Source organism: Lepus europaeus, chromosome 4, assembly GCF_033115175.1.
Source record: "Lepus europaeus isolate LE1 chromosome 4, mLepTim1.pri, whole genome shotgun sequence".
Classification (NCBI taxonomy): domain Eukaryota; kingdom Metazoa; phylum Chordata; class Mammalia; order Lagomorpha; family Leporidae; genus Lepus; species Lepus europaeus.
Genome location: NC_084830.1, coordinates 111,194,041 through 111,201,981, shown reverse-complemented (window position 1 = coordinate 111,201,981; position 7,941 = coordinate 111,194,041). Strand labels below are relative to the sequence as shown.

General features: G+C 42.9%; 1 pseudogene; it reads left to right on the top strand.

Moving 5' to 3' along the window:
- The first annotated feature begins 2,197 nt into the window (after positions 1-2,197).
- On the top strand, positions 2,198-2,348 carry LOC133758898 (U2 spliceosomal RNA; annotated as a pseudogene).
- The last annotated feature ends 5,593 nt before the right edge of the window (positions 2,349-7,941 follow it).

Genomic DNA, 7,941 nt, shown 5'->3' with positions numbered 1-7,941 from the left:
CCCAGGCTAAAGCTAGGAGCCAGAAACTCCACATTGATTTCCCACATGGGTGGCAGAGGACCGAGTAGTTGGGCCATCATCTGCTGCTTTTCCAGGTTCAGCAGCAGGGAACTTGATGGGAAGCAGAGAAGCTGCAACTCAAACCAGTGCCCTGCCATGGAATACCCAAGTCACACATGGTGGCTTAACCTACTGCACCATGATGCTGGACCCCTCAGCATCTCTTTGGGAGTCTGTGTACAGTGTGTATACAGAGAGTGCCTGCAATCAAATCCAGGTTCCAACACTTGCTAATTAGGTAAACTTGGGCATGCTCACTTAACTTCTTAGGGCCTTGGTTTCCCCATCAGTCAAATATCTATCTCATAAGGTGTTGTGTGGATTAATTAAATTAATGCATGTAAAGTACTACTAACAGTTCCTGGCACAGAGTTAGTGCTCAATAAATGTACTTACTTTACTCCCTAAAAGTAGGCTTCGATAATGAGAGGCACTTGGGCAGACATGGATCCTTCTGGGGAAAAGCAACAATGAAGAGAAACAAAAGGCCACATATATCACACAAAAGCAAAACTGGTGGCACTGACTTCAAAATACCCTCTTGAAATTTTGTCCATGGAGTCTCCTGTGGGCAGGTATAGAGGCCCAGGTAGAGACAGGGACATAGGCACCAGAGTAAGGAAGGATGGAGCCCTGTAGGTACTCAGGGATGAGTAAGTGGCATAAAGAACCCCTGAAGTTTGGGGAATTAAATGTAAATTAACACTAGGCTTGTAGTGAATGCTTCTGTATAAACATTTGAAAGAATATATACAACATTTCAGGCTCACTTGGTTAATCCTCCGCCTGCAGCGCCGGCATCCCATATGGGTGCTGGTTTTAGTCCCGGTTGCCCCTCTTCCAGTCCAGCTCTCTTCTGTGGCCCGGGAAGGCAGTGGAGGATGGCCCAAGTGCTTGGGTGCCTGCACCCGCATGGGAGACCAGGAGAAGCTCTTGGCTCCTGACTTCGGATCAGTGTAGCTCTGGCCGTGGCAGCCATTTAGGGGGTGAACCAATGGAAGGAAGACCTTTCTCTCTGTCTCTGTCTCTCAGTTCTCACTCTGTCAAATAAAAAAAGAGAATATATACAACATTTTAAAAATCAATAGTTGTACTATCTTCTGACTATTCTGATATATTTCATTCCAGGGTATTTTTTTTTCTGCCATACATAGCTTATATACATAATACTCATTTTGTCCCAATTTATATCCAATTTTAACCATATTGGGGTCATATTTTAAACTACTTTTTCCCACTTAATTCAGCTGGAGCACTTTCCCCTCATTAAAGATGGCTTTTAAAGGCTACATTATACTCTATCATATGGATTCACTTAATCTAATTCACTATAAGCATTTAAGCTGTTTCTAATTTTTTATTATTATAAATCCTGCAGCAATGAGCATCCGTGTCCATAAATCTTTATGTGCATGTCTGGTAACTTCCTTAGGATAAATTGCTCAAAGTGGAATTACAGGTTCAAGAGTTACGCTCATTTTGATGGACTTTGATACATACTACCCTTTTTCTTGCTATGAATATATACACAGAGAAATGGAACAGCCATAATTCCTTTGCTTTCTCAGATAAATATTTCTCATTTTCCATATTTGACCCAAACAACACCTCCCTCAGGAAGCCCCCCTATCTTTACACACTGATTTAATACCTCTTGTCTATACAGTGATCCCTTGGCATCCATGGAGAGGATTGGTTCTGGAATCCTGGCAAATACTAAAATCTGTGGTGCTCAAGTCTCTTATAAAAGAATGGCACAGTATTTGCACAGTACCTATGCATGTCCTCCTCTATACTTCAAGTTATCTCTAGATAATGTATAATACTTAATACAATGTAAATGTTATATAAATAGTTCTTATGCTGCATTGTCTAGGGAATAATGACAAAGAATAAAAGTATGTATGTGATCAGTACAGAGGCAGTTTTACCTCCTTAATATTTTCCGTCTACACTTGGTTGAACCTGTTGGTTTCAAGATAGGGAGCACCAATGGTACACTTTCAGCCCTGGGCCTTCTCTATTATATAGCAGTTGGCATACTATACTGCATTTACTGGGTTTATATGTCTTGCTGGCTGGCTGGCTAGTTGATAAACACCTTAAGGGGAGAATAATCTATAGAATCCAGGTACCTATCACTTCTTGGCCTTTTGGCTAAGATCAAGTGTAGAATCCAGGTACCTGACACATACTAGATTTTCAACACATTGGTGAGGTCAATGCAAAGCAAGCATGAGAGTGGGCCAGTATTCAGTGCACTTCTGGGCTCACATGGGCCTCCCCTCTCATAGCCTCTCCAGGTAATAAGCTCCTGGGAATATTCTCCATTCCTCCACTGACCTCTGAGATAATGAAAATGCTGGCCCCAGGGGACAATCATCACGTCTTGCAGAACTGACCTGTACACAAGACTGAAGGAAAATAACCTACAGTGTTTTTCAAGGAGAAGCCAAAACTCTGATACCATGACCCCTGGATGGGGCTGTCAGGAGAGAAGGGCCCTGAGCAACCTGCAGTGGGTCACTGATGCCATCAGATTCTTAAAGCTGAAAGAATGAAGAAACTGCCTTGGATCACATTTCAATGTATCAAGCCAAGAGAAGTACAGATAATGATTTCATGGTGTTATTCTAAGGATTAAAAGTACAACAAATGTTGAGTCGCTTTAAACATCTGGTATATCGTATTTGCTCAACCAATTCAGTTAATATTTACTGAGTGGCTATTGTGTGCTCCAGCCCAACAGCTAACATATATGCTATGGGAAATTTCAAGATCAATATGAAAAATGATGTGGTATTTGCATAGAACCTGCCCGTATCCTCCTATGTACTTTAAATCATCTCTAGATGACTTATAATATCTAATATAATTTTGTAGTAGAGCCCACTATGGGAAAAGACACCTGGGATGAAATGGAACAATATCCTTTCGATCAATGCCAGGTCTCTGTTTTCTCATGATTCGAGGATGCCTCCCTGCCCCATTTATCACATTCCACAAATTGCCTCCTTTTCAATATTACCATCCAGTTATACAACTGGCAAAGAAATGCCAGAGGATGCAGCTTGCTGTCCTATAAAGACCAGGCACTTTGGAGTCAGCCAGTGATTCTATGGCCATGGGAAAGGCACTCCTCCTCCTCTCTGAGAGCTTCTTCACCTGTAGAATGGGGCAACTTGTGTACATACTGTGGTGGCAAGCAGAACATTAGTTCTCCAATGATGCCCAAACTCTGATCCTCAGAACCCAGGCATAGGTTGCCTTGCATGGAAAAGGAGCTTCTGCAGGTGTGATCAAGGTTAAGCACTTCGAGAGGAAGAGCTTGTCCTGCATTATCCGGGTGGACAATCTGATCATACGTATCCTTAGGAACTGAGGACCAGCTGCTGGTTTGAATCCTGGCTGCTCCATTTCTGATCCAGCTCCCTGCTAATGCACCTGGGGAAGCAGTGAAAGACGACCCAATTCCTTGGGCCCCTGCACCTACATGGGCGACCCAGATGGAGTTCCAGGCTCCTGGCTTTGGTTTGGCCCAGCCCTAGTCATTGTAGCCATTTGGGGAGTGAACCAGCAGATACAAGATCTCTCTTTCTGTCTCTTTCTGTCTCTCCCTCTCTCTGTGTAACTCTGCCTTTCAAATAAATAAATCTTTATTGTAAAAAGTTCTCTCTGCCTTTCCCACTCTCTGTAATTCTACCTTTTGAATAAATGAAGTAAATAAAGAAATCTTTTTTAAAAAAACAACAGCAATAAAAAAAAAAAAAAACAAAGACCTTTCTTGGCTGTAACCCAAGAGTGTGGCTCAGAGAGAGGGACACATGAACAAGCTGGATCTGCTGTGGCTTGGCTGTGAAGGCTGAGGAGGGAGGCACATTCAAGGCACAGAGGCTGTCTCTAGACACTGGCACAGACTGGGATACAAACTGTCCACAAGGCCTCCAGAAGGGAATCCATCCCTCTTGATTTCCCAGTCTCAGGCAGTGAGACATGTGCTGGACTTCTGACCTGAAGATAAAGTGTGCTGTTCTCAGCCACTCTGCTTGTGGTCATCTGTTACAGAAGCTGTAGGAAACTCCTTGCTATTTTGTTTTATTATTGACAGTTACAAAAGACAATGTGTTCTTGTCCCCCAGGGGGCACACACACAAGCACAGCACACACGTTCATCCACGGTCCCGTGCACTGGTAAGCAGCTTACGACATCAGTGAGGATGGAGGCCAACCGAGACTTCACTGGATGACTTTGTAAGAAAGCCTTTATTCTGCCCAGAACGAGGGCCTCTTGAAGGAGGACAGGAGATCATTACTGAAGAGAAATAGTGTTTGCACTCAAATGTCCCATAATCAGGGAGCAAAGGAGTCACTAAACAAAATCCTTAACCACAGACAACAGGCGTGGGTTTGGCATCTGCTCTCTGCCTTCCTTTCTCCCTCATGTCAGCAGATCAGCAGCAGCTGGCTGCTATGAGCACCTCCCCTTATGGGCAACCGAGGGCCTGGCTGACAGCTTCAGTCTCCACCTCCCTCTTGGGAGGCACACTTCGTCCCTCACTCTGATGAAGGCAGGCTTCTTAATGGACTTCTCCTGCTCCAGCACATGCAGGGACCAACCACCGACCCCTGGTTCACATTTTGGGGCTGTCATTTCGGGATGCGTGACCTTGGGTAATCACTGCACCTTTTTGAGTCCTGGGTTTCCCTTTTGATATAGCGCATGAAAAGATGTAAGTTTGCTTATTGCTTAATATAGTGCTTGTCACAGAGAAGGTGCCAATAAATGGATTTATTCAACCACTAAATACATACATATGTATGCACACACACAAGAAATATATATTATGTATATACATAATATACAAATAAGTTGTTATATATATCATACATAAAACATATACATATTCATGAGTATATATGTGTGTACAGTCTTCAAAAAGTTCACAGAGTATGCATTATGAAAAGTATGCATGGATTTTCTTTGCGCCAAACCAAGTCTAGCTTTTAATTCTATTTTCCCGCAAACTTTTTGAAGAAGTTTATAAATATGTATGTATGTATATATATGCGTGTGTGTATATAAATATATGTGTATATATATATATATTTACACACACATGCATATATACTCACACACAGGAAATAAGACCTGGGACTTATCTTTAGATTCTTCACAATCCAATAAGAAAAAGACAGGTAAAGTAGGCAATTATAAGATAAGATAGGAGGAAGTGCCCAATACCATGGATTCAGAGAGAAAAGGCAATGACCCAGTTTGGGAGTCAGGGCAGGATTTAAGTGAAGTCACTTCTAAAATGACATTTCCAGAATTTTCAGGCATTGGGTGGATAAAGACAAAAGAAATAATAATACATGAAGAGGAAATAGTAAGTAGAAAGGTCTAAAGCAAGGGAGAATATAAAAGAAATCAAGAAATGAATGAAATTTATTAGTACAGAGTTGATAAGGGAGGAAGTACAAAGAAATTTATTGTGGATGTAATTGCCATCTATGGGTATGGCTATTATAACTAACAAAACATATCTCTGTATTAAAGCATAGCCTACACCCTGTTCCTACCCACAAAGAAAAATTCTGATTGTGTCTCAACACTGTCTCTTCCTTCCGCTTTCTGAGACCTAATGGGAAGATCAAGGTAATCGGTGAAGGAGAGTTACCAGAAAAGAGCAGAGAATAAGTCATCAGATGTGCTGGGCAACTTTGGTCACTACAACAAAATACCTGAAAGGAGGTATTTACAAAAGAAAGGGGGTTCACAGTCCAAACTCAGGCAGCCCATTGGTTCAGCATGTGGTGACTGCATTCTTACTGGAAGAGTCCCAAGTGGCTGCCCAGCATCATTTGGATGAGCTAGCACACCTGTGTGTCTCAGGTGTCTGTCTACATCTCTCCCTATAAAGTCACTGTGATTCCATCATGAGCAGCTCTACCCTAGTTTCCCAACCTAATCCAATACCCTCCCAAAGGCTGAACCTTCCAATACCATGGCTAGATTAAATTTCTGTCCTCTCGGTATCACTAAACATGAGACTTTGGGGACCAAACATTTGACACATGGGCCTTCGGGGGATATTCAACATCTAAACCTATTTCCAAACCATTGCAGCAGAAGAGATGAGACCAAAGGGAGAGAAAAAATGATCTGTGAAGAGGGGTAAAAGTGCTCCAGCTTTTGTATTTTCTTAAGAAGGTGTAGACTTAAATGGGTTTTAATTTTTCCAACTATTAATTATCTGAAGTTGATTCCAGTGGACTTTGTGGGACCTGGTTTTAAGTGGCTTTCATGTCTATGCATAAATCCAAATGTTCTCTGGCCAGACTATGTTATTTATTGTTCCTTCCACAAACCTAGCTGTAACCCTTTACTTAAGCAGTGGGCCCAGCCTGGAATGCTCTCCCTACTTATCTAAATCCTTCCCATTTTTCAAGACCCAGCTTATGCTCCATGTGCTCCATAAAACCTGCACTAGCCCAGAGGAATGCCCCTTGGAAGCATTTCATGCACGTGTGTGTGTGTCATCAGGGTAGCACTCATCTTTGAAAAATCTTTATAACATCAAAGAACAAGACAGGGGAAAATGCATCACCCCTTAAGACTACTGCCCTGAGGAAACAATTATTTACAGTAATCCTTTCCAAACTTTGAATGTAAATAATCAGTAATATTGAAACCACAGTAGGAAGCTTGAGTTCATCTCCTAACCTTCTGCCTTACAAGGTCAGTGACCTTTTTATCTTTAGAGTACATGGTTCCTATATATTTTTGGATTTTACATAGCATGGAATCTTTTTTTTTTTTTTTTTGACAGGAAGAGTGGACAGTGAGAGAGAGACACAGAGAGAAAGGTCTTCCTTTGCCGTTGGTTCACCCTCCAATGGCTGCCGCGGCCGGCGCACCACGCTGATCCCAAGGCAGGAGCCAGGTGCTTCTCCTGGTCTCCCATGGGGTGCAGGGCCCAAGCACCTGGGCCATCCTCCACTGCACTCCCGGGCCACAGCAGAGAGCTGGCCTGGAAGGGGGGCAACCAGGACAGAATCCGGTGCCCCGACTGGGACTAGAACCCAGTGTGCCGGTGCTGCAAGGCGGAGGATTAGCCTATTGAGCCACGGCACCGGCCAGCATGGAATCTTATAGGGGTATAGTCTTAAAACTTTAGTAGAGAGTGGTGTCTCAGATATAGAAGATGGTCAATAAATGTCCATTACTCCCTGGAGTAGGGGTCAGCTCCATGAAGAAGGGCTGTCTCCTTCTTTTTCTTTTAAATGTACCCAACAACTTTACGAAAATCATTAAACACCACAAGGAGCCAAAACTTTTTTTTTGTAAATGAATAAAACAAGCCAAGTGGAAGGCTAAAAAGACAGGTTTAACAATGTGGCAGAGTGGTTGTTAGCAGCTCACAAGAGCGACTTGTCAAAAATTTTGTGGGTCAGGTTAAACAAAGCTCTTATTAAATTACCCCTAAATAAATTATAATAAAAACAAAGGTAACATGGCCGGCGCCACAGCTCAGTAGGCTAATCCTCCACCTGCAGCACCGGCACCCCGGGTTCTAGTCCCGGTTGGGGCGCCGGATTCTGTCCTGGTTGCTCCTCTTCCTGTCCAGCTCTCTGCTGTAGCCCGGGAGTGCAGTGGAGGCCACGGAGGGGTGAACCAACGGCAAAGGAAGACCTTTCTCTCTGTCTCTCTCTCACTGTCCACTCTGCCTGTCAAAAAAAGGTAACAAATGCTCAAAAAATATCACTTCCTAATTATTTTATAAAGTGTTGCTTTTACTAGCTCTTGAGGCTTTTGTGTCTACTGCATCTATATATTGAAGTTCTAGGTAATACATCACCTGCACATCTCTTCTCAATTGG